The sequence below is a fragment of the Sinocyclocheilus anshuiensis genome, unplaced genomic scaffold (assembly GCF_001515605.1).
Source record: "Sinocyclocheilus anshuiensis isolate Anshui unplaced genomic scaffold, SAMN03320099.WGS_v1.1 scaffold966, whole genome shotgun sequence".
NCBI classification, from domain to species: Eukaryota; Metazoa; Chordata; class Actinopteri; order Cypriniformes; family Cyprinidae; genus Sinocyclocheilus; species Sinocyclocheilus anshuiensis.
The window spans coordinates 48,958-61,250 of record NW_015540909.1 but is presented as its reverse complement, the minus strand read 5'-3'; the positions used below and the strand labels follow the sequence as shown (position 1 = coordinate 61,250).

General features: G+C 38.5%; 1 protein-coding gene across 1 annotated transcript in view; it reads left to right on the top strand.

The window, feature by feature from the left end:
• Positions 1-4,415: 4,415 nt before the first annotated feature.
• LOC107689183 (uncharacterized) overlaps positions 4,416-12,293 on the top strand; it is an 11,892-nt gene continuing 4,014 nt past the window's right edge. The window contains exons 1-2 of the mRNA XM_016487107.1: positions 4,416-4,420; positions 10,177-10,305. The gene's annotated coding sequence lies outside the window, so the exon portion shown is untranslated. The remainder of the gene's footprint in view (positions 4,421-10,176; positions 10,306-12,293) is intronic.

Genomic DNA, 12,293 nt, shown 5'->3' with positions numbered 1-12,293 from the left:
GATTCCGTAAGTTTTGCTTTTTTTTTTTTTTTTTGAAGATGACATTGTCCCAGGGATTTACCACGTTTGGCTACTTTAAAAACACATGGGGTAAAGCAGGAGCATAAGAAACTGTCTGTTGTGGAGATCTGGCAGTTTAAGCTTTGACCGGGCACATACTGTACGATTTTTCCAGTCCTCTACGATTGTTGTACATGATCCCAGTGAGATTTTGTGTGAGGTCAACAATCAGACTGTACAATACACATCTTATCCACAATTTTGATCCCAGTGGTGCTGTTGACAACATATACAAGTGGTGCAACAAAATTTCACTCACCACCAGAACTTTTGAGGCTGAGCATCATTGTGAAGGGAATAAATCATCTGATGGTGCATACACATCACGCAAAGGCCTCATATTTTGCACTACAGAAATTGTACGATCCTAAAATTTGTCTCAGGTGGCAAAATTGTACAGTTTGAACCTGACGTAAAGCAAGATTTTTTTCAGAAGTTTTAAAGCACTCAGATGAAAGCTTGTTGAATGAAGAGATCCATGAATCATATTTTTTTGCCATATTTCTCTAAGGGAAAAGTCGTGTTGTTTGTCATTATCTCACTTTTAAAGGTTTATTGACCCAGCTTAAAACCTAATTAAATCAGCTCAAGCTGGTTTGCTGATCATATATGGTCTGGCTTGTTAGTTTTAGATGAGTTTTGGTCAGCTGGTGAGGCTGGCAGACCAGCTAAACCAGCTGAACACAATCTTGACCAGAATGGAAGACCAGCTTAAACAAGACTAGCTAAAAAGCTGGTTCAATGCTTTTTTTTCATCAGGAGAATGATGGTTCAACATTTGGTGTATCTTGTCCAAAGTTTTAAGTCAACTAACCTCCATTGCATTACAGTACAGTATATATAGAGCTAACTGCCCAAGGACCCCTTACGAAAATGAACCATGATTTTAACACAAATAAAACCAAAAAACCATGGTTACTATGGTTAAGCCACAGTAACAACAAATTAACCATGGTTTTGCTACACTAAACATAGTTTAACCATAGTATTTGTAGTAAAACTCTGGTTATACAAATGGTAATCAATACGGCAAAAAAAACATGGTTAATGCACTTTTACTACAATAAAACCATGGTTAATTTTCGGAAGGGATATGGATCTTGTGTAAATGTGTGGTCACTTGTGAAATTTAGTCTACTTTTGTGGACAAAAAGGTCCATTGTCTATTGACAATTTGTGTGACCAACTTAATTAACCCTGATGCAAAATCTGTATTCAAAAATCCTTTGCCCGCATGAAATTCCCAACTGTGTAGATTCTGTTGAAATGTCTGGATTTTGCCAATGCAAATCAGCTGAACAGCTGTAAATTTCTCTGAAATTTCACATACAAAAAGGTCTATTATATCATCAATAGTGTAGCGATGTGTGAAGCACAGTTCACACAGAGGTCACTTTTAAACCAAGCAGCATTCTGTTGATCAGTGCGGTGAATCTGTGTGTCCAACTTGTCAAATCTGCATTGGGAAATCTTTTGTCCCTACACGGAATTTCAGATTGTGTTGATTCCTATTGAAATGCCTGGATTTCACCTGTGAAAATTCGTAAAACAATGGTATTTGACTGCACCTTAAATGTGACTGCACCTCAAATCTGGATACTACGAACCTTATGTTGAAAAATCATACTCCTTAGGGGTCGTAATGTGTTCAGAAATATTTATATTCTGCTAAATGAACAAATGTAAATCAGCTAGTTGCAGCATAATGGAATGTAAACCCCTTCTAACTTCAGCAATATGCTGAATAAACAGCAAGATGCATCGCAGCAGGCAAATGTGTCGCAATGTTTACATGGGGGAAAAAACAACACAGATGGATGCAAGTGTGAACGGCCCATTAGGATGACTGCTGTGGGATTGCTGGTCGTCTCGTGACATTTTGGAACAAAACATGAATTCTGTAACCACATGGCTAATTCTTCTAACACTTATCTGGCTTCTCTCTTAATAAATGCACAGATCTGAATCCCTTCGTAAATGTTGTAAATATGAACTAGAATTTTTTTTTTTTGTATTTATTGAAGTACCTGTGCTTTCTCCCAAAGCCGTTTTGTGTTTATTCGACCACTTTGCGCTTTTTTGTGCATGCAGCATGAGTGACAATCCTACACGTATCCAAGAGCCAATACTATGATATCTCCTCCACATTGTCTGAGCACTGTATTGAGATATCAGTGTATATTAAAAATGCAATAGACATCTGCATTCTTCATTTACGACCGTCTACATTCTTGATTCAAGGGGTACAAGTAGACGTCTACATTCTTGATTCATCGCATTCTTCACTTAATAAAGCTGCAAATGAATTAACAGTGTTGGTCTCATTCCAGCTGTGTGTTAAGAAAAGTTTGGAAAATAGATTTTAAGTAGAAACCAACTGATGGCCACAAGATGGCAGTGCTTCTCTCTTTATTGGAGAATAAGAACTCCGTGGTGTTTTATATAACCACATTGTGTAAGAGTTACTTCAAATGAACCCTGAATACAACTAGCAAACTAATGGTGTTTTTTTAGGGCAAATTGCTTTCTGTGTTTATGTGAAGCAACATGCTGTTGTGTAATTTTACTGTTTGTGTATCATGTTAGCTTTGAAATGCTGTGACCAAATCGCATTGCATCTCTTTCGGAGCTGTTTGCAACTCAAAGAATTAGACATTGGATATTTGCATGATAAAATTTGACTCTTAAATCAACTGTGCCAACTTCAAAATGTTACCAAAACGTACAAATTTTCAACAAATTGAGCCACATTTTCTTTTATTGCTAGAAGAAGGTGACTCCATTATGAACTGGCCCTAACATCTCTGAGTCATTTCTTCACTAATAGGAATGGACTGACTTCACCTTCAGGCCATGCAAGGTGTAGATGCGTTTGTTTCTTCAGCAGAACGGATTTGAAGAAATGTATCATTACAACACTTGCTTACCAATGGATGCTCTGCAGTGAATGGGTGCCGTCAGAAGGAGAGTCCAAACAGCTGATAAAAACATCACAATAATCCACAAGTAATCAACACAGCTTCAGAAGATCCATTGGTGAGCAAGTGATGTGAAATCTAAATTTCTTCATATCTGTTCCGATGAAGAAACAAACTCATCTACATCTTGAATGGAGTAAACTATTCCTTCAATGGTAGCGAATGGAAACTGGCATACGAAACTGCAAGTCCTGTTCTTTGGTGTCAGTGATAAAATAACATCTGAGCTTTATTTAATTGCATTCTCTTTGTGAGTTTTCACATCGCATTAATATATATGCTAAAAGTTCACACATTAATATGAACTTGTTCAGAAACTATAAATGTTCAAATACTTAGACTTAATTTTAAATAGTATAATTAACCTAAACCTTTTTTGTGAAATGTTGTCCAAGGTGAAGTGACATGTTACTATGCAGTGTTTACTAAGACCAATATTCTCAACTTCAAACTTACTATTTTGCTAAATTTCCTTTTTATTCACAGTACAATATTGACAGGTTTGTGCTAATCAAGTTCATTTTAAAGTGAAACGTTCTGTAATTCAAATAAATGCTCTTCAGTCAGCTCTCAGATGTGAATGTACAGTATTTGAGTTCTGGTTACAATGTTAACACTTTAATTATATCTGATACTCATGGGAATATACCACCTTTTTGTAAAGTTCAGTGTTCTAAATGAGATCCTAAATGAAACTGCCATAATTATTAAATGGATAATCTGAGTTAGTTTTGTACATACATACATAAATGATTCACTAGTTATCAGTCATTGTTATTATTATTATTATTATTGAAAGACTGCTAGAGTTATTTTATTCTATGTAGAATTCATTCTATAGGTTTTATAGTATATATATATATATAGTTTTATAAAGTCTATAGATCTATGATCTGTAAGTTAGAATAGTACCACAAAAAAATGTCTAGAAATTAAATAATCAGTTAGAAAAATTACAGAGAAGCTTAACATTGTCAGTGAAAGTGACACCTGTACATAAAAAATGACTACAATGTCTCAAAACAAGTGAACAAACACCAAAGCCCTAAAATGTTCTAGATAGTCAGCTAAGTAGGTATTTGAGACACAGCTAATTATTCATTCAACAGTTTAAAAAAAAAAAATGTTTTTCAAAAATAACTAGCAAATATCAAAGGAGGCTAAGCTATTTTCGGCTTGCCATATGTAGCTCCATCAAAGCCTTTGATGCCAGATCACATGCAGCACGCTTCATTTATTAAAGTGACTGGGAGATGATGCAGCAGTCACGAACAGAAGGACTATGAAGGTATCGTGTCGTCTAAGAGCAAAACATCTTTAGTACCAAACAGGCTGTCAGTGCTGAGGGTGAATGATAAAGGTCATATTTTCAAAGGATCTCAGTGGGTCGCTATCCTGCACGTGATAAACAGGTTACACGTGCTGCAGAAGGCGTGCACAGTTACTCATAAACCAGACCTTCCAGTTCACGGTAAATCAAATGCCCTGCTGTTTCGTGTTTAATAAGACATCTAAGCTCACAGCCGCTTATTCAGATTTTATTCTAAACACTCTGGCAAATCGACAAAACAAAAAATACTAACTACCCAAATACTAACATTTCACCTACGAGCAGTTTTTAAATTAAATGTAAAATTCAGGTTAATTCTTTGAAAACTACTTTAAACATTATTGATAAGCTAAGTGTAACATATAACCAATGCATATTATAAATCACACTTGGGTTATTATTGCAAACTCTCTATTCCATCAAGGGCTTGTGTTTGACATGGTATTGCGATGGTCAAACACATCATTAACATCAGATGACACATTCATTTATACACTTTCTTTTAGGAAAGAACTGTTATATAATTTGTTTTGAAAAACTAAAATACATTTTATTGGTGGTAAACAGTGTAAATCTGTTTATCAGTTGGCTCAGAAACCAAAGGAAGTGCAAAAAGATTTCTGAGCCACTAGCCACACCTAAAGAAGTATAAGCCTGTTTTCAAACAGGTTTCCTACTTCCTATGTTTACTACTATTTGAATAAACAGTTAGTACCGCCCCTAAACTCACCTTACTTGTTGGCCCATTGTTGCTGCATCTGGCAGTTCAAACACGTTTTAATGTTTTAATAGCGCTATATGATTATGCATTGTACAAAAATTATGTTTATAGTTGTCGCTGCTGTCAGACCTATGGACCTGTTTTGTTGTGTTTTCATTCCCCATGTGTTCACCGTGACCTATTTTCTGTCTCCCGTTGATTGTGCCATTTGGTTCAGGTGTGTCTCGTTCATTATCTTCATTTGCTTTAGTATTTAAAGTGTAGTCTGTCCCGTGCTCCCTCGTCTGGTATTATCGATGTCATTTGTGAATGTTTCCTACGTGTGTCACCTGCCTGCCTATCGTGGATTTACCCTCTTGTGGATTAAAGATTATTTGACTTGATCTTCTTCTTCATGCGCTTAATTCACCGTAGTGTGACAGAATACCGGACCAAAGAGAAAAAGTTCAAGTGCACCACGTGTATTCCCGCCTTTTTTTTTTACATTTTGCCAGTTTTTCTTTTGTTTTCATTATGTTTGACCCAGAGCCCAGCCTACCACCACCCAGCTACGCAGAGCCACAGTACGAGCCCACTGCTGACAGAGAGCCAGAGCCCACCACGACCGACAAGCCATCGCCTAGGAGTGCGACAGAGATGAGGATTGCCCCGGAGCCCCGATCGTCAGACCAGGTGTGCAAGCCGACTGCTAGGCACGCAACAGTGGAAGTGTCAGTAGGGAGCGAGGGCGCGGAGGAATGCCCCGCCCACTGCACCACCTCTAGGGGTGAGCCGAGGCTGTGCTCCGAGGACATAGATTTGTATACAGACATGCCTTGTCTTTTCCCACCATCATCTTCCGTCTGTCCCGTCATGATCACAGAGGTTGTATTTGAACTGTCTCTCTGCCTGGAATTATCTGTCTGCCCTGAACTATATGCCTATACTATAATGACCACGGAGGTCGTTCCCCTGTCACTGGCGCTCATGGTGCTGGAAGTGGCCTTATGGTGTGTGTGTGGGCAGCACACACCGTTTCAAATCCCCCTGATCATCCTGAACTCCCGCCCAGCCTCCCTCTCCCACCACCTCTGCACTAGTCCTCACCATCACCACCGCTGTCTCCTCCTCCCTCCGTCGGCTACACCGTGGGTCGCCATCATGGCTGCGGCCTGAGTCTCGCCTGGCTCTCCCTGCTCCAAGTCCCTCCTGTCTTCTCCCTGGCTCCTCCCTCCATCTTCGCCACCCTGGCTCCTTCTGTCTTCTTCCTGGCTCCTCCCTCCGTCGTCTCCACCCTGGACTCTGTTTGTCGTCCTCCTCCCGGGAGTCCGTCCCCCGCCCAAACCTCCACCTGTATTGTCTGCCTGCGTTCCTGCCAGCCCTTTGCCCTCCCCGTTACCATCCCACATCCACTTCTTTGTCCCCCTCGGTCCCTCCCTTTTTCTTTGCAGCGCGAAGTCTCGCCTTCCAGGAGGGGGGCAAACTGTCAGACCTATGGACCTGTTTTGTTGTGTTTTCATTCACCATGTGTTCACCGTGACCCAGTTTCTGTCTCCCGTTGATTGTGTTATTTGGTTCAGGTGTATCTTCATTTGCTTTAGTATTTAAAGTGTAGTCTGTCCCGTGCTCCCTCGTCTGGTATTATTGATGTAATTTGTGAATGTTTCCTACGTGTGTCACCTCCCTGCCTATCGTGGATTTACCCTCTTGTATATTAATTAAAGATTATTTGACTTGATCATCTTCTTTGTGTGCTTAATTCACTGTAGCATGACAGCTGCATATTAAGCAGAAAATGTTTTAAAAGTGAAAATGCCATGGATTAGCTTTAAATCTGATCTTTGCCTCTTAGAGCAGATGGGAACAATCATCATACGTGATTCAGTTCTGTGCTGGAAATGAAAGGAACGTGTTAATCTCTTTATTGCTTAGAGTGGCGGTCAGCAGAAGATGGCTAGATGAGTATGAGAATATATCAGCTCGGTGTGACTGCAGTTCATTGAGGCCAACACAGTTCATTCCTAGCATGATTCGCACACATATTGCCATGGTTTTCGGTCTTTCAGCACTCACTTGCCTGTGCTATTACAGTCTTTATTATAAAGCTCCATACTTCTTCTGTATTCCCTCTTGTCACTCATTTTGTCCTTCTTTCATTTGACTCAGGTCGACCTACTTAGCAAGAAGACTCTGTACCCTTGTCTTTCTGACTATTATTCTTCTTATTAGACTTCTTCTTTCATCTTCCTCCATCCTCCAAAACAGCCTTTGGTTATACTCCCACACATAAGCAAATGGTCACCGGCATGAAGGCGCAGTTTTAATTTAACGAGCTGAGCGTTCGCTAAAAACACCTTGATTTCCGAATGGGTACATTTTTAACTTTATAATAGGTGTGTATTATTGCATTGATCGGCCAGTTACAGTGAAGTGGAGGCACTTTACACCTGTATTTAGCCTACCTTTCCTCTAGAACTTGGTCTGTTGGTGTCTGAATTTTTGAGGCACTGATTTCCAGAGGCATCGATTTTCACTCAAGTTTTGATTTTCTGTTTTTATTGCAAAAGCAATCCATTTAACCATTATGTCTTTATTACAATAATGATTTGAAAAGTCATTATTTCCAATAATGAAAAAATTATATGGAAACAAGTCGCAACACAACGGAAACAAGCCATAACACAACACAACGAAATTAGCATAATACAAAGGAAACAAGCTGCAACACAAAGGAAACAAGTCACAACACAACACAATGAAATTAGCACAACACAACAGAAACAAGTCCGCAACACAACGGAAACAAGCCGCAACACAATGGAAACAATTAAAAACAACTGAAAAAATCCACAACGAAATTAGTACAACACAACGGAAACAAGTCACAACACAACGAAATTAGCACAACACAACAAAAACAAGCCGAAGCACAATGGAAACAAGTTGCAACACAACGGAAACAAGCCACAACACAATGGAAACAAGTAGCAACACAACAGAAACAAGTCACAACACAATGGAAACATGCCACAACACAAGAAAATTAGCGCAACACAACAGAAACATGTCACAATGGAAACATGCCACAACACAATGAAAATAGCACAACACAACAGAAACAAGCCACAACGCAGCGAAATTAGCACAACACAACAGAAACAAACCACAACACAGTGAAAGTAGCACAACGCAATACAATTAGCGTCCTATGTATTGCATTGTGGTGATTTTGTTGTGTTGTGGAGATTTCGTTGTGTTGTGCACTATGAGGGTGAGTAAATAATGAGAGAATTTTTGAGTGGAGCAATGTCCCTTTAAGAGGACACTGTGCAGTATGTATTCATTGAGATCTATGTGCAAGTGCTGAATAATTATATTTACTTTTTTCAGTGCATCTGGCCCAGTCCATCCTTGAGACAAAGTTATTATAGTTACACTGTAAAAAATAAGTGTAATTTTAACTGTAAAATATTGTAAAAACGCAATGGAAGGTTTTGGCCGTAAATGTGTTTACAGTTTTTCTGTATTTTTTACAAAATTATTCTGGCAACCACAGCTGCCAAAATTATTTTGTAAAAACTACAGATTTTTTTTTACAGTGTAGCTTTTAAAAAATCACTTTTATTTAGCTCAACTTGGTCTACTAAAATAACTAAAAAATAATAAGAAATAAAAATAAAAAAATATATAGACTTAAAAAATGAAAAAATAAAACTTTAAATTTAAAATGAAAACTGAAAATATAAAAATAAACATATATTCAAAATATTAATAGACACTATCACAAAGATACTAAAATAACACTGCCGTGAGTGCAGTGAATTTGTTCAAGAAGACTGCAAAGCTTTTTATATGACCTCTGACCAGAAGTCAGATAAATGGAATGGGATTATATTGAATTTAACAGGGCTGGTCTGTAAAATGTTCCGATTTCCAAACTGCTCCACCTTCAAAACAACCTCCTCCCTCTCGACATGTCCTTCCCTTTCACTCCCTCTCTCTTTTTCTCACACCCTTCCTTGTCAGACAAACATTTTTAAGAGTGAACATGATGTTTGTGGCTTAAACAGGACAGTCTTGTGAAGTCTATGTTGACGGCATCATCCGATAACAGCAACAGCTCACTCAACGACTGTGGAATATACATAACAACAGTCTACAATAACAGGTAAAGGACTTTGCGCCACACATTTTGTCACATTTTCATCTGTATGTCTAATAGGTTTACAGGCAGATAAATTTACTAGGGAAATACAAGGTCGGTTTGGCTTGAGAAAGACAGTATACAACAGATTTCTCTATGTATTTTTGTTGAGTTTTCATTCACACACATACAATCTATACGCACTTGTAAACATTTGAGGCACCACATGTGGGGAATCGACCCTGTACGTTGGTGTTGTTTGTTATATTGATGCTCACAAGTTTACTGCCCTTTTCCAACGTGTGACTGCAACGTGAACATGATAAAAGGTCAATGAAGGCTCAATATACCTGCAGATGGAGCTATATATAGCTGTACAAACAACTCTCTTCACTCAAGATAAGAACACCATTGAGTGAACCAAGGTCAAAAAATAGAGCTATATCTCTAAAATCAGTTATAAATTGACTTGCTTATTTCATCATTAAAAAAAGAGCAATGCAGGATACCGGAAAAACTAATGTATGAATTATAAAACTGCTGCTCTGGTATTAGGAATGAAACTCCGTTTCCCACAGAATGCTAACAAATGTATTTTTTGATCTCAGTATCAATGGGGTGTTTTTTTTTTTTTTTTACTTCTCTGGGGCTCTTTTAATTAGTGCGTCAATCACACTCTGTTTATTATCACAGATGTGGGGGGGGTGTTTTCATCTTGTCTAACTCTTTTTCCTTGCACTGTCCTACCAACTTCTTCCCCTCTTCTCTTTCGTTCTCCCCACCACATCAGTAAAATCCATTTTGCAAATGATACTTTACAGTCACAGGGACGGGAATGAAGGTGCTATTTTTAGCCCTGACCAAGGGAGGAGAGAGAGAGAGGGCGAGCAAGCAAACAGGCAAGAGAGAAAGAGGGAGGGAGGGAGACGGGGGAGAAAATCATTATTTTTTGTGTGTATAGCAGCAGTTGGAGGCTCTGAGCTGAGTCAGGGAGCGGAGGCAGCAGCAGGGAAGAGGAGACGAGACAAGAGGAGTGGAGTGGAGAAAGAAGAGACCCACTGCAACTCCAGGCAGCCGGAGAGACCCCGCTCAGGTGGGACACGACACGCATCGCTGGCCTCAATAGAAACCAGAACGATGATTACATCATACTTGATAGTCTTCATATATAACACAATTCCAGTTTTATTTTCAGAATAGATTATGAATTTATTTTAGGTTCTGATTCATTAGGATTAAGGCCAGAGATTCTTTGAATTTCATCAATTGTCGTCAGAAACGGCCAGATGTCCATCGTAATGGGTTGTGAACATTCGAGGGCTGGGAAAATCCAAACAGGTTTAGGCAGCGAGAATTAGTTGAAAATAGGGAAGGGTGGGAATCGGTGCTGGGTTGTTTACCTTGGTCTGCCACAATAAAGAGGGGTGTTCAGATGATTTGGGCATGGGGCGGTGGGGGTGTGGGGAGGAGCTGTTTCAGTGTGTTTGTGTGTGTGTGTGTGTGTGTGTGTGTGTGTGTGTATGTGCTTTCCAATTGCTATAAAAATCTGAGCACAGCCTAGGATGTGATGGGAAGAGGCGTTGCCATGGAGACTGGGCTTGCACGTATTCCTGTAACAAATCCCTCCCATTATATACATTGATTTTTGGCGTTTACTGTACAGAGCATCCATAAGGAATGATCAGGTAATAACAACATCAAAAACTATGCTGTTTAATAATGAATGAAGCACTAATGTGGGTTATTAATGTCAAAGCCAACAAAAGATGTATTAGAGGTCTGTGAGTGAAAGTGTATGTGTGCTGGTAAATTTGACATGTTTGTAAGAATCTTAGTTCATGTTCATTTCAACATTTACTAATACATTATTAAAATTAAAATTTGTATTTTTAAATAATAGTTAATGGACCCAAGTTATTATGAACATAACAGTTAACAGTACTTTTATCAACTAATGTTTAAAAAGATAAATACTGTTACAAATGTATTGCTCATTGTTAGTTAATGCATTAACTAATGGGTAAAGTGTAACTGAATGATTTTGTATGTTTGTTGCGAATTGCAAATATACAGTATGTTGTTATGGGTTCCTAGAGAAAATTGTATTGTTCAGAGATTGTGCTTTCCTAGATCATGAGAATTAATGGAGTTTCGGTTATGTTTCATGAATTGACTTAAATTGCCTTAAATGCCTGAAGAGAAATAGAAACTGTAAGAGGATTGATAATAATATTAATATCATAAACCAACATTTGAACATGTGAGTTGTATGCATATCAAATACACAAATAATAACTTATAGTAAAGTATAATAATTAAAACTGTTGTATAAAATTATACATAATATTAAAATATTTTTATATATTTTAATAAATTGCATCCGTTCTTTTTGTCAGCTGTATGTACTGTATATCAGTAATGGTGGTGTATTTGTTGCATTTTATTTGTGATTTCAATAGAACAGTTTTCAGAGAGATGAGAAATGGTCTATGACACGATATGTGGAGGCAGCGCTCCATGTGGAGTATGCTGCTTATGACTGGGTCCTCAATTGATTTTTAGGAAAGAATAACACTTAAAGGGATAGTTCACCCAAAAATGAAAATCTGATGTTTATCTGCTTACCCCCAGGGCATCCAAGATGTAGGTGACTTTGTTTCTTCAGTAGAACACAAATGATGATTTTTAACTCCAACCGTTGCAGTCTATCAGTCGTATAATGCATGGCAATGGTAACAAAATCTATGAGAGTAAAAAAAACATGCACAGACAAATCCAAATTAAACCCTGCAGCTCGTGACGACACATTGATGTCCTAAGACACGAAACGATCGGTTTGTGCGAGAAACCGAATAGTATTTATATCATTTTTTACCTCTAATACACCACTATGTCCAACTGCCTTGAGCGCGCGCACGGCATCCGGTGCGTGAGGGGTGTACGCGCTCTGGTGTAGTTTACGCAAGCACCGGAAGTGATCTCTCACGCGTATACGTCACTCATTGTTTACACAGTGCACAGTCATTGTAGGTACGACGGCTAATCAAAATGGTACTTGCGCTTATCCGGATTGTTCAAACC